The sequence below is a fragment of the Artibeus jamaicensis genome, unplaced genomic scaffold, assembly GCF_021234435.1.
Source record: "Artibeus jamaicensis isolate MK-2021 breed Jamaican fruit bat unplaced genomic scaffold, CSHL_Jam_final contig_335, whole genome shotgun sequence".
Lineage (NCBI taxonomy): Eukaryota > Metazoa > Chordata > Mammalia > Chiroptera > Phyllostomidae > Artibeus > Artibeus jamaicensis.
The window spans coordinates 4,046,408-4,054,379 of NW_026521800.1; the positions used below are offsets into that span (position 1 = coordinate 4,046,408).

At 42.2% G+C, this 7,972-nt stretch overlaps 1 non-coding gene across 1 annotated transcript; it reads left to right on the top strand.

Annotated features, from left to right (window-relative positions):
- The first annotated feature begins 5,732 nt into the window (after nucleotides 1-5,732).
- Nucleotides 5,733-5,866, top strand: LOC119046628 (small nucleolar RNA SNORA51). The gene has a single exon (XR_005082022.2). It is a non-coding gene; the product is annotated as a small nucleolar RNA SNORA51 (small nucleolar RNA).
- Nucleotides 5,867-7,972: the final 2,106 nt, after the last annotated feature.

A 7,972-nucleotide genomic window follows, 5' to 3' on the forward strand; every position in this document is an offset into this window, starting at 1 on the left:
AGATTAAATGGTTAGTAATTATAGGAGTGAAATCTTAGGGAGGCAGAATAGCACTGAAGGAAGAGGGTGGACCTCATGGGGGTCCAAACTACACACACACACACACACAAGGACTAGCAACCCACATGCTGGTGTCGAAGGGCTGCACCTGTCCCCAGCTATTGCAGATACTGTTGGGTTCTTTCCCCAAAGCTGTTTTCCTCCCCTTTCTTCCACACAACAGAGCACCTCTTCCATAATAAGACAGCTAGAAAACACTGGCACAGAATATGTGAAACAAAGGTTTGGTCCCAAATAGTAGGAAACCTATTATTTCATAGTCCTTCTCTGCTAATACCGTAAGTTGTTTTTACTGGCTTTTAAACATTTTTTTTCTCAGAATCATTTGCTAACTTCAGCTCATTTAAGACTTTTTCTTTCCCAACAATATTTATGTGTATACTGGTTATAGTTCTTTACATAACAAGTAATTTTACAACCTCAGAAGTTTAGAACATAAAAACTGATTTCTTACTCATGTAAGTATTCAATGTGGATCTTTCATGGCCACGGTCATTTAGGAACACGGCCTAAACGCATGGTTTAGTGGCTCCACTCCCTTCTAGGGCCTCAAAGTCCTCCTCTGGACCTTTTCAATCTGGACTGTAGATGAAGAGAGAGGGGGAACCTTGGGGGCCATGCCCAGTACTAGGGACTGGGTCTGAAAAGGTCGCAGCTCACTTCTGTCCCATGCCACTGGCCCGAACTCAGCCATGAACCAAACCTGACTGAAGGGAGGCTGAGTCCTGGAATCTATCTGCTGCTTGTTCTGCCTTTGTCCCCACGTTCAATTCTCCACTGTCTTTGGCCCTGCTTTGGGCCTCAGAAGACTGACATCACCTGTAGAAACCATCACCCAGGATCTCTTACTTGCAGATAGGTTCAATGTGGGAGGCACAGGCAAGAGATCGGAGAGCTAGAGTTTGGGGGTTTTAGTCCCCTACCCTGCTACATTTCACTGTGTAAAAGAGTCTGACTCTATTTTGGTGCTTGATGGGTGACAACATTTAGGCATCCACCACTGTCCTTTCCACCACATCATTTCTGCTGCTTTACATAAGGAAACCCCCCACACCTTCTGAGTTCCTGACACCAATGGGAGGTTTGGATCTCTCAGTCCTAGCCCAGACATGGGAACCTGTTTCAAGGCAGAGGTGGGGCAGGGGGCGCTGAATGATATAAAAGACTCCCCCCTTTTTCTCCGGGGTTCCCCCCTAACTACTGGATTCGTTGTGCCCACCACCGGAGGAAAGATGTCTCTTAATATCAGAGATCAGTGAAGAGGAAAGGAACTTATTATTTATTTGAAATAATACAAACGGAAGTTCTCCACAAATGCACATAGTCCTCCCAGTACCTTCCACGTGGCAAAAGGGAGCACTTCCAAAGCCTCGTGGTCCTGACTCTCACCCAAGCCCTGTGGTTCCAACCAAGACACCGAAGCTGTGTGCTTCTGGAAAGAGATGCGTGCTTCCAAAAATAGAGATGCCAATGGCTACCTCGCCTCCATTTAAATCCCAGCACCAATCTTCTTCTGCAGCCTCATTTCTAGCTCCTCCCACAACTGGCCACAGCTGCTAGCATTCCGGGCACATGTGGCCCTGTTGCGTGGAGCCAATCATCTCTAAGCTTTTCTGGACCCTGTTACAAATCCCTGTCTGGGGCTCCCCTCTTGGCTGCACCCGGTTACAAACACCTTCTCCACTCTGATCCCCCATGCCCGATGAAGGCCAAACCCACTCTCTGCTCTTTGCTCTGCCATTCCAGACTGCCTTGCTCCCCTGAAGCTCCTTGTGTGTGAGCAATAACCTTTCTTTCAAACCCTTTGGTACATGAAGTGTCATCAGTCAAGACACTCATCCGATTAATTGAGAGGAGTCCATCTCCTAAGCCTGGGATGACCCAAAGACAGGCAACGTTATCCGAGAGTAGTTGGAATGCCTGGGGTGGTAATGACTGACTCTTCTTGCTGGTGTCTGGGGGCCTCGGAATTCTTAGGGATTTTCTTATTCCTTTCTATGCCCCTGAAAATAGTCCTTTCACTGAAGTTTCTTGAGTCATCAGAGTTGGATTTTATTTTCTGCAACAAACCTGACTGATAACAGAAGAGGAAGAAACAGGTTTGGTGAGCAGTCAGTCAGTTGCTTTCATAGTGCAGACAGTGTGAAACTTCAGATTTTATCACTGTTTTGCAACAGATATTCAGGTATATGGGTACCTATCTCAGTAAATGGGATTTGATTAAGAACTTCAGTAGAGGAGGGTCTTTTACATGTAGTGGACATTAAAGTGGCATTTGCTCTAAAACATTTTTGAAGAGTAGGGTGACATTTGGACATGTGTTGGGATAAAGAATACTCACTTGAGACTGGACTTTGGCTAATGTGGGACAAGCAAGTTTTATATAATTCTTCATTGTAAAGCCCAATGTGATTATTAGTGATGGAGCACTACTGTAAAACTTAGCCTGCAAACTACACACATTTTTTTTCCCTACAGCACATTCTGCTGAGGCACGCTTACACCTCCCCATCTTAGCATCATCTTATGCTGGGGATTAGTCCATGTAATTAGGAGGAGATGCTGCTTGAAATTCCACAGATGAACTGGCTGCCTGTATCTTAGTCTTGGGTTTTGCATTTAACTTAGGCATCTGAAACTTGTGTTCCATGCTTTATTAGATTTTTACATCAAGTTTCCTCCAAATTGAGGGGCATTTTTCAAATTCCCTTAAAGTTTGTGAACAAGAATCTCCAAGGAGATTTTGCTGTCTTTGCTCCTGATTTGTGTGCTCTCAGTAGCTTGCAGCACTTTCCAGCCTCTCTGGTGTTAAATTAATAACAAATGATGTCGAGATGACAGGTAGGTGAAAATGGAGGGTACCGTGATATTAAAAAAAATCTCAATCTATTATGTAGCACAATGTGCAACACTTTGTCAGGTTTTGCCTGTAGGTATCTTAATTTAACTTAAATATTTTGTTCACATCTTTTTAACTCAGAGGATGGAAACATAGCCTTTAGCACCTCTATAGCAGACTTTGTAGCATATATTAGTTGTGAGGCAGAATACCAAACTTTGCCAGTTATTTGAAAATGAGCTGAAGAAAATAAAAAGGATAAATATATTTTCTTGGTGGAGGAATTGTAAGGTTCTCACTAGAAGTTAGAAGGGGTCGTATTTGGATGAATATCAAGATCATTTTCTCAAAAGCAGAGCCATCCAGCTCTGATGGCCTCAAAATGAGCGTGCTCCTTGTAATTACAAGTATTTAAGCAATGGCTGATCATCTGCCAAGAATTCCTTGGAAATGATTCTTAGTAAGTATGCAGAATATTGAAAAATACTTCAGATATGTTTAAACTGCATGCATTTAATCTGTTTCATATATTAAACTTCAATGCAATGTTTGTTGAAAAATATTTGTTACAGAATGTTTCAAACATACACATAACTAAAGACATACATACACCTAGAGAGAATAATATAATGAATTCTTATTACTGATCACCCAATTTCGACAATTACAAAATTTCCTTTTCTGAGGAATGGCTTGATTAGATGATATCTGAAGTCCCCACAATTCCAGTTTATAGGCAACATAAGCTTTTCTGTCTCGAAGGGCCTTTTTCTTGGTATAAATTGAAAGAGAAAATTTTAATTTGTGCCCCTTCCTGACCTGTTCTCTTGGCCACTGGTTCTCTTCATCTCCACCCTCAGCTTTTCTGTGGACAACTGCTCCTTTCTCTGCTGGGTGAATATTGCTCCCTCTCCACGAGTCTGTGGAGAGATGGAGAAGGGCAGACCCCACATCCATTTCTGCACTCTTCATTTGTTTCCTTACCTTGCTGAAGGGTCAAGGTCAGGATGAGGCTTTTTGAACATTACTCCTCTGGAACAACACCTTCAAAACTGTTCCTTTTGATTGAAAGGACTGTGAACTAACATGCTAAATCATCTGGACCCCAGTTGCCTGACATGTAATGATGGGGTGGGCATGGGAGAACCATTATAGACAAGGCGTACAGCAGTTATGGGTCTTACCAATTATGAAATTCACATGGGCACGTGCTGTTTGCTGCCTGCTCCATGATTAGGGCTCAATCCTATCGCCTGGGAATGAGCTGCCATGGCTCTTGGTTCCATCTTCTGGAGATGTGGTCCTGTTTGAAGCAGAGTAATATCTCAGTCTACTGTGGTCCTGTGTCAAGCAGAGTAATATCTCAGCCTACTTCCTAACCATAGAAACTATAGCATGCAAAGGCATTATTTTATTTTGTACTGTTTATCCCTCTTAATTCAAACTAATATAATTCTTTAAAACATCACAGGTTTTATTGTGCTTTACTTTGTAATCCATTCCATTAGACAAAAGCAACACCTGAAATTTCTTGAATAAATACTTCTGCAGCTCTGGTTCTCTGTAACGCAGGTGAGGCACAATAATTTTAAGATCCTTAGAGAGACTATTTTCTATTTGGAAGGGGTGCTACCTTCTGAGATCTTAACCAAGGGTTTTACAGTTATACCCTTGGTTTCATCTTTAGACAGGTTTCTCTGATCACAGCTTGGATGGTGTTTTCTAACATGAGCATTGCTTGCTATCTGGAAAGGCTGGGCATGAGAAAAAGTTCTATTTATGAACTTAGTAAGTCCTGGTTCCTTCACGTTTAGCAGTTCTTTGGTTTACTTTATTTCTCTACTCACAGTTTACTACAAGCAGCTAACAGAGGCAGGCAGCACTTTCAATGCACTGTTTGGAAATCTTAGCTGGATTATTTCTTTCCGAAGTGCATATTCTATTACCATGTTCTCACAGCAACAGTGTTACTAAATTTTCTTTTACTACATCACAAGCCTCCCCTTTTCTCTAGCTTCCTGGGACATTTTCATCCTTTTCCTTTGAGCTCTCACTGGCAGCCTTTTGGGGATGATCACCAACATTCTGCTAACAGTCTTTTGAAGGCCCCGGGACTACCAGCCGCTTGATTCTGGAAACTAGCACAGGTTCTAGGAGTCTGTTAGGGCATCACCCCGCCCTCCAGATGCCAGACTCTGGCTTTTATTATCTATGTAGTCCATAGCACGACATCTAGTAAGTACGTAGAGGACATTGGATGTGGAATTGGATTTTCAGTTATTTTTATATTTTTCATATTGTAAATGATGATCATATGTGGTTATGGTTATTTTCATTTTTCTTTTATTGTATGAGAATCTTAAAGTTATATGAATGAGAGGAGAGTAGTCATTTCTTCAACAGATCAATGGCATTTTGAAAAGTTTTCTTTTAAAATTACTTAAGTACACAGTTTGAGACTGTGTTATTTACTTTCACTCCACAGAGGCATTAATGGGACCAGGTAATAGTTTATAAAGCAAACACAAAGATCAAAGTCATTTGAAAATTAGCTTGATTTTCTATTTTGGGGGACTGGGAGTGTGGGATTGATGGAAATGATGAACTTTCAACTCATTTCAATTTAAGACCATTCTTGCCACCCTGGCTGGTGTGTGTTTGAGTGAATTGAGTGCCAGGCTGTGAACCAAAGAGTCAGTGGTTTGATTCCCAGTCAGGGCACATGCCTGGGTTGCGAGGAGGTCTCCAGTAAGGGGTGCACGAGAGGCAGCCACACATTGATGTCTCTCCCTTTTTCTCCCTCTCTTCCCCTCTATCTAAAGATAGATAGCTGGGCCTCCCAGTGCTTAGCACAGGCTGCGTTCTTACACCGCCTGTACAGAAGGAGGAGACAGAGTAAACCCACCCCATATACACACCTTGGCCCAGGCCTGTTGCCTGGTCAGTATTGTGAATGGGGGGACATGTAAAAAAGTAATAAAAATAGATACTTAGATAAATAAATATATAAATAAACAAAAGACATTTATTTTAAAAAGACCATTGTCTCCAACAAGAGAAATTTAATCCACTTCAACTATCAAATCATTGGCTGCACATTATATTTATTTATTAAAGTAATTATGCAGTGGGAATACATTTTTAAAATATATTAAAATGGTAAAAATGTCTCGGAGTTTTCATTTCTTATCTTAGCTGTTTGTAATGATGGCATCATCCCAGCTGCGGGAGTGTGTGAGCTTGCTTGCTTTGGGAGTTGTGTGGGTGTGTGTGCATCACCTGTGGCTTCCCCTTGTGTCCCTGCATAAGCAGATAGGGCAGGTAACAATAATGCAAGTTGGGGACACAAGAGAGCAGAAGCACCAGCATCTGCACACTGTGGGGAACAGATCTTGGCAGCATGTCCCCATGCAGGTACATTTCCCCCACTAGTCTCCATGACTGCTCACTCCCAGGGTCTAGCCTACAAGGCTTGGTGGTCTGTCCTCAGTCACGGAGGCATGCAGGAAAAAAATTGCACTTATAGCCCTCAAATTTCAAAAGTAGGTGGGAAATGAGTGCAATCACAAAACTATTATTCACTGTCATAAATAAATTCTTTTTTTAAATTTATTTTGTATTGATTATGCTGTTACAGTTGTTCTATTCCCCCCCTTCATTCCCCTCCACCCTACCCCCTGTCCCCACCATTACCCCCCCCTTTAGTTTATGACCATGTGTCTCAAGTTCTTTAGATTCTATATTTCCCATACTATTCTTGCCCCCCATCTATTTTCTATCTACTGTCTATGCTACTTATTTTCTGTACCTTCTCCCCCCTTCTCCTCCTCCCACTCCCCTGTTGCTAACCCTCCTTGAGATCTTCATTTCTATGTTTCCACTCCTGATCTAGCTGTCCTTTTAGTTTGCTTTTGTTTTAGGTGTGGTTGTTAATAACTGTGAGTTTGTTGTCCTTTCACTGTTCATCTTTTTTATCTTCTTTTTCTTAGATAAGTCCCTTTAACATTTCATATACTAAGGGCTTGGTGATGATGAACTCCTTGAATTTGATCTTATCTGAGAAGCACTTTATCTGCCCTTCCATTCTAAATGAAAGCTTTGCTGGATAGAGCAATCTTGGTTGTAGGTCTTTGGATTTCATGACTTGGAATACCTTTTTCCAGCCCCTTCTTGTCTGTAAGCCCCTTCTTTTCTCTTTAGAGAAATCAGCTGACAGTCTGATGGGGACTCCTTTGTAGGTGACTGTCCCCTTAGTGCTTGCTGCTTCTAGGATTCTCTCCTTCATTTGAATCTTGGCTAATATAATAATGATGTACCTTGGTGTGTTCCTTCTTGGGTCCAACTTCTTTGGGACTCTCTGAGCTTCCTGGGTTTCCTGGAAGTCTATTTCCTTTGCCAGATTGGGGAAATTCTCCTTTATTATTTGTTCAAATAAGTTTTCCACTGGTGGCTGTTCCTTTCCCCCTTCGGGTACCCCTATAATTCGGATGTTGGAACCTTTAAAGATGTCCTGGAGGTTCCTAAGCCTCTCCTCATTTTTTTGAATTCTTGCTTCTTGACTGTTTTCTGTTTGGCCATTATTTGCTTTCTTCTGGTCCACTCCATTGATTTGAGTCCCAGTTTCCTTTTCATCACTATTGGTTTCCTGTGCAATTCCATTCATTTCAATTAGTTTCACTTTCATATGTTTGTCTAATTTGTGGCTATAGTCAACCAGTTCTGTGAGGATCCTGATCACCAGTGTTTTAAACTGTGCGTCTGAGAGTTTTGCTATTTCTTCATCACTTAGATTTATAGGCTCTGGGGCTTTGAGATCTTCTTGAGCCATTTTTGGTCTGTTTGTGCCTGTTAAGTCTGAGGAGTGGAGCCTTAGACTCCCAGGTTGCTGGGTTGTGACTCTGTATGTGGAGGTGGGGTCAGAGCGGGGAAATGGCAGCCCCCTCTGCTGTTTGTGGCAGCTGGGTGAAGAGCAGAGCCTTAGGTTGTTCACCGGGGCAGGGCCACTTACGTCGTTGGATTATGATGCTGTATGTGGAGGCGGGGTTACAGTGGGGAAATGGCAGTGCCCTCCAC